General features: G+C 44.4%; 1 pseudogene; it reads left to right on the top strand.

The window, feature by feature from the left end:
- The first annotated feature begins 5675 nt into the window (after positions 1–5675).
- LOC125174105 (uncharacterized) lies at positions 5676–5749 on the top strand (annotated as a pseudogene).
- Positions 5750–7814: the final 2065 nt, after the last annotated feature.

Raw genomic sequence — 7814 nt, 5'->3', positions numbered from 1 at the left:
TTCTGTCTCACCCATTCTGGGCCCAAGCCCTGGACAGAAGTACGCTAGAAAGGTCTAGAGAAGTCAAAAGCAGAGGGGTACTCTCCCTGCTTCTCATGTGAGGCTGGGGAAGGAGACCCCCCCACCCCCCACCCGATGCCTTCACAACCAGGAGCTGTGGCAAGGCCACGCGAAGAAAGAACCTCAGTTAGTTCTCTGGACCTGCCAGATGTGTGGGAGAGCCTCACACGATCTCTCCCCCACCGCAAGAGGGCACGTGCCAAGACACGGATCCTGCCTGAGGGTTCCCCACAGTGGAGGCAGAGGAGGCCTGAAGTCACAGCGTACAGGACAGCCTGCCCAGGCTGGACGTAATTGGGGCCATCGGCCACACTTCAGGCACACCCAGAACTTACAAGATCGAGGGGGAACCAAATCACCACATGAGACTGAGCCAAGCAAACAGATCACAAGTTCGTCAGCCACAGAAGTCAGCATCGGTGCCAGCAGGGCGCCCAGGGACTTGGCGGACGTGGGATATCCATTTCCCAGGGATGAGGGGACACGACGGTGACCTGACCTGCCATCCAAAGATCCCTTCCCCCGCCCCCCGCCAGACGCTGTGTAAACCCTTCCCTCCAGACACCCACAAAACTGTACCAGAAAGGCACAGGAAGAAGAGTAGAGAAGCCGAAAATCTGCAATGCCTAAATAGTCCATTGAAACTGTTGCTTCGGATTGAATTTCACAGCCTGGACTCAGATGATCCCCATACCTACTCGGTCCTGTCCTAGGGTCTGGAGTGCACAAAAATGATTGCACTAGCAATGAAAAATGGGAGAGCTATATTATCTTTGCACACTTGCAAGAGTTGGTCACCAGGTGATCACGTACAGTCGTAAAGGCGTGGTGAAATTACCTTAAATATTTGAAAAAAATTATTTGGCAGCCTTCAGACCAGACATCCGTAGTTTGACATCATTCGTCTAGGCCCATCCTTACCACCAGAGAGGCAGGAAAATATAATCTGGCAGGTTTCAGAGCCTTAATTCTCTTACCCCCAGAAGGTATGTCCCCAAACCATCTTGGACTTCATTTCATTTCTATTTCATTCCATCCACCACCCATGCTTACAGTAGACCTGCTTTACAGGAGACCCTGTCCTGGGATAGAGAGTGAATAAATCAGGAGCTTGCCCAGAGCGTATACAAGTATGGTCCACAGCCCTTCCCTAAATGCACGGTCCAAAGCCCCATTAAGCGTGTCACAGCTCTGAAAAGCCAGTCACCACTCTCCCATTCATTAGATAATTGTTGGGTAATCACCTATTTAATGAAGCCCCCCAATTCTGGATAGATTCCGTCTGAACCCAACATTTACACTTTTGATTATTTTCTTGCCGATATTTTGTGGTCTATTTATTTACAGAGAGAGAAAGCTGCCTTCATTTATAACAGACAGAATATTTAGGTCACTCCAAGCATTTTTATTTTTTTTTCTTTGTCTGATTACTAAAAAAAGGATCGCACTGAACAGGAAATAGCTAGATAAATAATGTACCGAAACCCTTACAGGACAGCCGTTTTTAGAATGATTCAGGCTTCGCAGTATTATATTCTAAACAATAGGGGGTGAGGGCTCAATGCTATGCTCCATTATTATTTAGGTATTAATTTCTCCTTCTTACTAGTGGGTGTTAACTCTGCCAAATGCATGCTTCTCATTCTGAATAATTACTCCCTCAATGATGAGCATATTATTAATGATCCATTTTAATAAAATGTAAAAAATTTCCCATTAATTTTTTTCCACACTGCCTCCAAGCCAGGCGAAAACAAAGGGTAGAAAGAAGCGTCCCGCGGCCGCCTTCTCTGAGAAGGAACACTCCGTTTACTGTCATTGAAAATACGGCAACCGTCGCTTTCGCTTCTCCCGGGCCCTTTCTCCGTGCAACCCCCAAACCACCGCTTTCAAAGCCTCCTTCCGTAATAGGGCCGATCCTTGCACACCTCCGGCCCAGAGGACCCAGGAACGAGCGACACAGATTTTTGTGCGAGCGCGGTGATGGTCTATCATTATTAAACGTCTCTTGGTGGGCGGGAGAGGCGCTTCATCCCAAACGGCCATTCATCAGCGCCCGCCGAGCCGCTCACACCTGACCCCAGAAGCAATAATGCCACATCAAGTAGGCCAACTACCCAGTTTAGCAGCCGAGCAGAGAGCACAAGCTGGCTCCAAGATTAAGTACGCTGCTGCAGGCTTCCGTTCCCAGGAGCTCCTCGGGCTGATGTTGTATTGATTGAGAAACTTTGCCAGTAAGTACCACAAACAACAATAGCCAGGTCAAGGACCTGCGGTGCCGGAATGGGAATCCCCCACGGGGGCTTGCCGCGGGGCCGAGGGGCGGCTCTCATGATGTGTGAGCACAGGTTGAGGAAGGTTTCCGAGGAAGGCAAGAGTGAGAACCTGCAGTTGGAAATGACATTTAAGCAAGTCCACGTGGGAACAGAATGAGAGACAATGATGTAATTATCTATTCCCCAGCCTCCAACTGCCGCGGAAACCTGTCATCTCCCCGCGTTTCTCTGTTCTCCGAGCCTTCCACTCTTTGCTTTTAATGCTTGTGGGGGGTCTACGAAGCCTCGGCCCCGTATGCAAACACGGGCAGCCTTCTGGGTAAACAAAACATAACTACGGCCACATAACAATAAGCAAACCGTTCTAAGTTGAGAAATGAAGAGGGAACTTTTCTGGCATACCGTCCCTCACACCCTGAGAAATGCATTTAATTTTCCCTCTTACCAAGTGAGTACCAAAGAGGAGAAATAAAGATACACACCCCAAAGCATATGTTAATGTACAAGTTGTATTTTTTTTTTTTTTTTTTTTTTTTTTTTGGACGAGGCACGGCTTGTGAAATTGGTCCTTGTGGTTGGGAGAAGCCCTTGAACCGTGGCAAGGCACGACTTGCAGGCAGGAGGGCTCAGAGGCCTGCGGGGAGCCGGTGTTGCTCCTGGTGCTGATGTGCACGTGTGCAAGCACACACACATGCAGGCGTGCACGCACGGTGCCACACATTTGATGGGACCATTCTAGCACGCTCACATCATGTGTGTGCTATGGGCGGATGGGATGCTACTCTGTTCACAACCAGAGTCTATTCTCTTGCAGGGTTTCTGTTCATGCTTCTCTGACCTCTTTTCTCATCCTCCCAAGATCAGGGTCAACTACCACCCGTCTGGACTCTTTCTGTCCTTTATACACACTTCTATATCATACTACAGACGGTCTCCCCTTCTAGACTATGAACTCTTCAAGAACAAATGTTTTATACTGTTAATTTTTACCTTCCTAGGGCTCAGCGTGGTGCCTTACACATGGCAGGTGCTCAATAAACCTGCTACAAACTCAACAGTTTAATTTGGACATGGGAAATCCAGTCAGTTGTCCTAATAACTAATCTATCCTCCTCACCAACAGGAGCTTGGGTTTTTCAGGGTAGCAAGGTGCCTAGCTAAAAAAAAAAAAAGCAAGATCGTCACTTCTCGTGAGATCAAAAGTTTACAGTTGCGTCTGTCTAGAAAGCTCTTATTTTTCTGATGAGAAGAACAGGCTCAGTGGGCGTTCGACCTCCTGCCCTTCACCCTTGCTGCTTCTTCCAGCATGAACGAAGTAAAAATTTGGGGTCAGGAGTGGGGTAGTCATCCTCAATACTAACATCTTGATAAGGGTTGTTGGATTATGCTAAGATTTGCCAGATATCAGCCGTTTTCTCAAATTGAAAAAAAGAGTGCAAGTGGAAGATGAAAACCAAGAGTAAAAAGTACTTCGCTGCCAAAGTTATTCTTGACATCTACTGTTAGTATTTAAATGACAACTCTCCACTAAGTGGCTTGACAACATTGACTACATTCTGTAGCGATAGTTGCCAGTCGAATGACCAGCAACCTTTGGCCCCTCGGCTCGTCTCATGGACAGGGATTTACTGTATAGTCACGGAGCGACATAGATCTCGTTTTTGGCAATGACAAGAAGACAAAGCTCCCGGGATCTTTGGCAGATAATCTTTCTGTCAGTATTCCAATTTGATTCCCAAGTGCTATGGCAGAGGTTGTTCATGGACCCTCAGTGTCCATTCCTTTCCTTTTTAGTAGTAAACCCCCTCAAGTTTTAGCTAGAAACATGGCACCCCAGCTAGAGACCAGATTCATTCATTTATGCACTGTCCGTGGCTGTGTTTGTGCATCTACCAGCAGAGTGGAGAAGTTGTAACAGAGACCATATGGCCCACCAAAGCCTGAAGTATTTACTAGCCGGCCCTTTACAAAAAAAGTTTGCTGACCCCTGCTCTGGAGAATGGTGTAGCAACAGGAGGGATGGTACCAGAGTCCGACTTCATGAAATGCAGCCACTTGACCTCCCCTGTTGCCTAGAAGCTTGGTGTTAAGTAGAGAGACATAACCTTCTAGCTCGTTTAAAACACTGCTTTTTGGTCTCTGTTAAAGCAGCCGAACCCTAGTCTTGGCTAATACAACTGCAAGACGCTTTTTAAGAATCATCGAAGACAAGCTACAGTTGAATGAGAAGAAAAGGGAAAACTGCTTCTTTCAAGCGAAGTGAACGCCTCACGCCACTGACATTTCCATGATCGTTTGATGGGTTACTTCCCCCAGACGTGCAAAAGGGACCATTGCACCTTCGTGAAGAGTGAAGGATATGATGAAATGCTGCTGCTGGAAGATTATTTAAAGCATTGAAGTTGTCAGTGGGGCCTCCCTTCTTCCAAATTCCCCACACTCCTCCAGGGGGAAGCAGCAACGACAATGGCAGCACAATAATAGTAACAGACAACATTGATCAAGTGCTTGCCTTGGGCCAGGCACACTTTAAGATCTGTACTTATGTTAACTCTTTTAATCTTCACATTTCCCATGTGATAGATACTCTTATTATCATTCTTATTTTACAGCTGAAGACACAGAAGCTCAGAGCAGGCAACTCTCCAAAGGCTAAACTGCTAGTAAGTGGCAGAGACAGTTTTTGAACCCAGACTCACTCTAGAGTCTGTGTATGTAACCACTTTCTACGTCCTTTCTAATCTTGGCACAGAATAACGACCTGATTCAGGGTTCCTATTTTGGCTAGAGAAGTGGGAAGGAAGGAAAAATGGAAATGCGAAGAACTCTGCGGAAAAAGACTCCCGGGACCAAGATGGCAGCAGGAGTGTGGGCAATGAAAGGTAACAGAGGGTCTGGAAATAGTCACACTATAACGGATGTTAGAGGTCGGTCTGGTCTCGTGGTTTCAGACCCAACCAAGCATTAAAATCAACCACAGATTTATTAAATACAGATTCCTAGGACCCTTTACAAGATGACCAAAGCAGACCTACCCAATCAGTTCTCGAGGGCTAAAGCACTTTTAAAAGGGCCCTCCAGACAATTCAATATCTAACCTGGCAAAAAGTTAAAACTACCAAGAATTGAATAATGTGTAGGATAGTGGAATCAATATGCTGTACGCCTGGCTCTAATAGAATGTTGCATGTTAATTATACTTCAATTTAAAAACAGGAAAAAATGTCTGAAACCACTAACTTTTGATGAAGATGTGTAACAACAGGTGTAGTGTAATTTGGGATAAATACTTGGGGAGGAAATGCATATACCCCACATCTTAGTAACTACCCTGCAGAAATCGCTTCTCGGCCTTTTGGCTAAGATCAAGTGTAGTAACTACCCTGCAGAGCAGATAGTCAAGAGAAACCCTTGCACATATGGATAAGAAAATAAGAACAAACAAGAATGCATAAAGCAGCATTTTTTTGTTAGCAACAAAAATGGAAACAAATGTTCAACAACAGAGGAAAAGATAAACCGTGGTATACTATACAGCAGGCTATCACTGTGCGTGAACACAAATTAATAAATGATAATAACACATATTCAGCATGGATAAATCTCATAAAACATTGTACAGCAAAAAGACCGAGGCACAGAAATATACACCTAATATGACTTCACAGATATATTTGTTCCAAAATCAGCAAAACCAAAAATAAGCAAGCGAATGTATTTACATGTAGGAACATTATAACGAAAAGCAAAGGAATGATGAATTTCCGGACATTGGTTACCTTTGGAGGGAAGACGATATATGCTCTCTGTGAACGGTATACGGAAACTTTAAAGATAATCGTATTTTTTTTAAGTGAGTGGTGGGTATTCATGCCTTTGTTTTATTACTCTATAAGCTGGGTCTATTTATAACATGCAATCATTTGTATGTATGATGGAAATCATAATTCTAAAAATGAAAGAAAACACAGCTAAAGATAAACATGTAAGGATATTTACTTCAACATTTTTTTTTTGGTAGCCAAATGGAAAATTTGAATTTTTATCGGTAGGGGACTGGTTATATATACTATGATAAATTCATATTATGGAATGTTCTATAGCTATCGAAAGGAACAATTCCAGTAACAATACATTGACCTGGAAGATCGTCTGTAATATGTTAAAAGAAAATAAAAAAAAAGAACCCAAGTTGTAGAAAACATAAAACGTAATCTCATTTTACTACACTTGATCTTAGCCAAAAGACCGAGAAGCGATAAAATGCAATCTCATTTTTTTTTTAATTTTTTTTTCAACGTTTATTTAATTTTTTGGGGACAGAGAGAGACAGAGCATGAACGGGGGAGGGGCAGAGAGAGAGGGAGACACAGAGTCGGAAACAGGCTCCAGGCTCCGAGCCATCAGCCCAGAGCCCGACGCGGGGCTCAAACTCACGGACCGCGAGATCGTGACCCGGCTGAAGTCGGATGCTTAACCGACTGCGCCACCCAGGCGCCCCTGCAATCTCATTTTAAAAAACAATCACAACAGAACCACCAAATGAAACCGTATATTGATATATGTTTGCCCACGCATGCAAAATAAGTATGGAAAGCTACACACTGGGGAAAGATACACATTTTTCTCCTTTCTTTTTGAGTTATAATTAGTTTTTATCCCGGCATGTTACCACCCAGAATGTAAGGCTACATTTCCCAGCCTCCTTTGTGATGAGTGTGACCATGTAATTTCCAGCCAATAAGACGTAGACAAAATTGTATGCCTAAAGGGAGATGACTCAGATGGGAGAGATTCCTCCACCTCTTTTTATTTCCTCTGTCTTTCCCCCTTCTTCTGACTGCAATGTGTCTCTGTTGGCTGAAGCTCCAACGGCCATTTTGGGTCATGAGGTGACTCTGAGGATAGCAGCCATGAGCTAGGCCAGTGGAATGGAGAGACGATGCCAAAGTCCCTGAAGACACCATGAAGCTGCCGTACCAATGCTGGACATCTTACCTCTGGACACCTTTTAGGTGTGAGAGATATGAACTTCTACTTTGTGGGAGTCATTTTTGTCCGTGTATTTCAACTATGCACAACTAAGTGTAATCCTAAGTGATACACACACCACGTCAAACAATGGTTATCTTGGGGGCGTGACACCGGCAGCGAGTTTGATGGAAGAGGGTGGATCACTATCAATTTTTGTCTTTAAATTTCCTTATTACTTGGCATCTTAAAATAAGTACAAATTACTCGTATAAAGACTACCTAACCAAGTTTTAAAATGAAGAAAAAGGAAAACCTTCCAAGTACGTACAATGTATCTGACGTCATGTTTGGGAACCTGCTCTCTCACATCATAAATGAGAAAACCGAGGCCCGGCGCTTATACAGCAAGTCAGAGGTGGGGCAGAACTAGAACCCAAATCTTTGGACTCCTAGACCAGTGCTCTTCCCTTCATAGCGTAACAGAAAACATTTTAAAATGTGAAA

Source organism: Prionailurus viverrinus, chromosome C1 (genome assembly GCF_022837055.1).
Source record: "Prionailurus viverrinus isolate Anna chromosome C1, UM_Priviv_1.0, whole genome shotgun sequence".
NCBI lineage: Eukaryota > Metazoa > Chordata > Mammalia > Carnivora > Felidae > Prionailurus > Prionailurus viverrinus.
This window is presented reverse-complemented; position numbering and strand designations above follow the sequence as displayed.